The sequence below is a fragment of the Penaeus monodon genome, chromosome 2 (genome assembly GCF_015228065.2).
Source record: "Penaeus monodon isolate SGIC_2016 chromosome 2, NSTDA_Pmon_1, whole genome shotgun sequence".
Lineage (NCBI taxonomy): Eukaryota > Metazoa > Arthropoda > Malacostraca > Decapoda > Penaeidae > Penaeus > Penaeus monodon.
In genome coordinates this window covers 59,889,281-59,894,280 of record NC_051387.1, presented here as the reverse complement: position 1 = coordinate 59,894,280, position 5,000 = coordinate 59,889,281, and the positions used below count along the sequence as shown (strand labels likewise).

General features: G+C 27.2%; 1 protein-coding gene across 1 annotated transcript in view; it reads right to left on the bottom strand.

Annotated features, from left to right (window-relative positions):
- Positions 1-1,691: 1,691 nt before the first annotated feature.
- The window catches only part of LOC119584354, a gene marked incomplete at its 5' end in the record, with an annotated part of 73,798 nt that continues 70,489 nt past the window's right edge, over positions 1,692-5,000 (bottom strand). The window contains 1 exon segment of the mRNA XM_037932922.1: positions 1,692-4,226.

Below are 5,000 nucleotides of genomic sequence, written 5' to 3'. Positions count from 1 at the left end.
ATTTAATAACTATTTTTTTATTTTATTTTTTTTCAAACTTTTATTAATTTTTTTTTTTTTACATTACACCTCGTTCAATAGAGCACCTTATCTTCTAATCCTCACTTAAACAAATTTCACACACATGCAAGTGCAAACAACATTTTCACTCAAAAAACGTGTCACAGAGACAAAAATATCTTTCACTATAGCAAAATCACTAACAATACAACGGATTAGCCAAAGTTACCGACTGGCATTACATATGTCGAAGAAGTATGCTTGCTTTAAAGATCTTTATTTTATATGTATAAATATAAGAATGAGGAAACAGTACTGTGGAGAGAGCATTTGTGTGTGTGTGTGATCTTTTTGTTTCTGTGTGTATGTGTGTATATGTATGTACGTATAAATATATTTTTCTTTTTTGAGTGTGTGTGTGTGTGTGTGTGTGTGTGTGTGTATGTGTGTGTGTGTGTGTGTGTGGTGTGTGTGTGTGTGTGTGTGTGGTGTGTGTGTGTGTGTGTGTGTGTGTGTGTGTGTGTGTGTGGTGTGTGTGTGTGTGTGTGTGTGTAGATATATATATATATATATATTATATATAATATATTATATATATATATATATATATATATATTAATTATATATATATAATATAATTATATATATATATATAAATATATATATATATATATATACTATATATAGTATAATATATATATACTATATATAGTAAATATATATATATATATATATATATATATATATTATATATATATATATATATATATATATATATATATATATATAATATATATATATATATAATATATATATATATATATATATTATATATATAATATATTAATATATTATATATGTATATATATATATTAATAATATATATATATATATATATTATATATATATATATATATATATATATATATGTATATATATATAATCAATATATCAACGAATATGATACACCTTAAACGGAAATACATACATATAAATACATACACACAAATGTAAAATTAACTCAAACGAAATGCAACACCAAATGAATACATGAATTCCAGGTGTTCTTACACAGCAATTGTTATTTGGTGAACAGCATCCAGACGAATTCACGTATAACACGGACACATCACAATCAGACATAGTGGTCGGCTAAAAGATTATTACATGTTAACACACAACTGGAAGTCAGTGGGTTCTCGTACGTTTGTTTGAGTAACACTTTCTTTCTTCTAATTCATGTGTTTTCACAGTGTATTATGATATATATATATTTTTTTATTTCCTCGCTTCTTTTAAAGCAAAATACTTACATTCTCTACCCATGAAAAAAAAGGAATAGTAGAGTGAAAACACATTCCAGTCTGTAATTGTCTTCAAAATACATGATGATTTTCAAAGATTATATATATTTCTACGTATTTTCTCTTCCATCAGTATCGTCAATCGAAGACTGGATGGAAAATTCCTCATACATCAATAGATCCACATTCAATCCATTAACTACAACACACTTATCAAGAATAACCGGCAATTGTCCATCCTTATAAAGTTAAAAATCAGTATGTAAAAGAAGAAGAAAAAAAAAAAATCAAAATTAAAATCAAGACTTATCAATAAAAGTATTATGGAAATCTAGTGATATGGCCATGCAAAGTTAAGAAAAAAAAGGATTTAGAGAAAGTTATTCATCACATTTTTCTTTAATATATTATGCCTTTTTCATCTCAGTTTCTTATTTAACTTTCCTATATGACTTTATGTACTATAGGTTATCTGTGCTTACTTTTTTCTTTTAATTCTTGATTATCTAGAATTTGCATGAATGATGACAAAATTTTTGGCTTTTATAATAAATAGCTAACGAGAGATAATCATTTTTCCTTAACTGAAAATATTCTTCATAAATGCTTAAAAAGCAGTTTCATGCAGTTAGAGTTATTAATATTACCATTACAATCTCTTTGAAGACAGAGCCAAGCAAATCTGATACAAAGAAAATATATATATATAAAGTTATGTATGGTATTACTACAGCATATACAGTAAACCTTAACCATTGGACTTTTGAAAAAGTCACAAATATCTTTCTTTTTTCATTATGTCAGGTTCCCATGCATCAAAATATTAATATTAAGAAATAAACTTATACTTTCCTTGCTATATGGCCTTTTTCACAGATTAGAAGCTGTATATTATGATTTAGAAAATTATAATGAAGACTCTCAAAGATTTCTTCACTTACAGATATACATAATCTTATGTAGATATTATTATACATTATGGACCAACAGATCCTCATAGTTTTGATATGCTTGTGTGATATGTTACAAACAGTATATATAGGTTCACGTATATAAATTCCTTTAGCGGAATGAATCCAAAGGCATTCATTCTTATATTGCCAGATGAAAACTATATAAATGAAAGCATATTATTTCCTTTCATTGCTTTCTCCTAATTGTTATTTTGTGTGTAATCTGAACAGTTTTCATTCAATTAATATGTGAAATTGACTTCACTTATAATACCTTTTTATCATAAGATTCTGATAATTATAATTCTAGTAATTATGACTATCATGTTAACGTACGTATGTATGTACGTGTGTGTGTGTGTGTGTGTGTGTGTGTGTGTGTGTGTGTGTGTGTGTGTGTGTGTGTGTGTGTGTGTGTGTGTGTGTGTGTGTGTGTGTGTGTGTGTGTGTGTGTGTGCACTGCTAAATGCAAACACATGCATCATGTACCATTATGCAGGCAGGCTTTACATTACAAGTACATGATCTTCACAATATTATACATAGTTACCACTTCCCTGTATGGAAATATTATGCTATATGAACTTCACAAAATTGTCTTGTAAACCTCCTTAAAAGTATGATGTTAAAATGTGTTATTTGTGCTAAATTCTGTAAATACACTATTTTCTCATCAATGCTTTCATTTTCACAGATAGTAAAGACACGCTATAGATATAATATACTGTTCTGTCAATATTTCAATCACATCTGACCCAAAATATTTCATGACAGTTTTATATCTATACATAGGAAACAATTGTTCTATAAAATATCAACTGAATAACCTATTAGTTACTGCTGGCGCCTTTATCTATCATGGGACTGATAAAAAGATTAACATAATGTCAAGTTAAAGGCAAGCTTTCTTGGAGTTGATTTTCGTATACTTTTTTCCTAATGTATTAAAAACACAATTTTGATCTTAATTATTGAATTATATTGCTATCAATCTTGACTTACTTATTCATAATATACTTCAATTTCTTCTTCTTTTAACATATATTTTTAATAGACATTTTGACCAAGTTAGAGAGGAAACTTTACTCAGTCACTTTATAAGGATAAGTGATATATAAACATCATTATGAATAATATTTGTAATATGAGTGATATCTTACGGGAAATTTTATATCATGTATGTCAACCTTTTTATCATAATAGACTACTGATGAAATGGCTATGGCGCTCGTACTGTACTAGAAATATAGTATTGTACAATAGAAAATGTGTAATGTCAAAATGAATTTACTAATTTGTTACAAACAAAGTTACAAAAAAAATTAACAGATGGAACATTAGCATTGTATATCAAAATGCCTTTTGGAACAATTATGCACTCTATAGAACTACACAATGTATTTTGGTGTACATTTGCTTATGGGATTTTGTTCCATGAGTAAAGCAGGATTTTTTCTTTCATATATGACATGTTCAAAGTCGAAATTTCATGCCAATTCAATTCCTAAAACATCACAAGGCAAATCAAAAACTAATACAAATATAAAATAGAGAAGAGTAGTTTAACAAAAATATATCACTAATTACAGTAACATCAGACTTCATGAAGAGAACCTAAATGCTATAAAAATATAACAATAACAGAACAGTATAATAAAAAAAATCTAAAAATGCTAATTTGAGGTATAATGACATCGGTATCAGAAACCTGTCTCTACTCAGGGTCATCCATTATACAAAGGATCTGGGGGATGATGCTACATCAAGATACAATAAGAAACTATGATATATAACCTATATAAAACAGAGAGATAGATAGAGATAGAGAGAGAGCCAAGACCAAGAAAAAGATGGGGAAAAAAGAGAGAGAGAGGTGAAAGATAGAGGTCTGTCTGCCTGGGGGCACCTTGCAGACAGCTGAAGGCCCACCCTGCGTCCAGGGAGATTCATACGCTAGTTTTAGCTGCACCTGAAAGAGGGAGGAGGTATTTAGACATGCTTGCTTTTTTTCAAAATATAGATATTTTGTCTGCAAGTGTTCATAATACTGTATGTGTTTATCATAATGCAAGTGTTTATAATACTGTATGTGTTTATCTTAATGCAAGTGTTTATAATACTGCATGTGTTTATCACAATGCAAGTGTTCATAATACCATATGTGTTTATCATAATCCATGTTTTTTATCATAATGTTTGTATTTATAATAATGTATGTGTTTAAGTAATGTATAACTTTATAATAATTTATGTAGTGGGGGCAAGATAGGGTAGGAACCACAACCATATCATAGTAATTTATCACAGAAATATGTATTATACTATTAATGACATGGTTAAAGAAAAAAAAGTAAATATATATATATATATATATATATATATATATATATATATATATATATATATATATATATATATATATATATATATTATATATATATGTTTATATGTCATATATATGTTTATACGTCATATATATATATATATATATATATATATATATATATATATATATATATATATATATATATATATATATATATATGAATATGTAAAAGGTCCCCCCGAAGCAAAAAAGTATTAAATGCACATTACAGCCAGTGATATGAAATGCGAAACCGTGCTAAGTTATCACAAGATCCAAGTCAATTTGACTGAAAATGGATCATTGATAAGTTGTACTGCCATCATAATATACTAGAGTTTAATTTCTATTCTTGCTCTCACTTTATAAACCATGTAA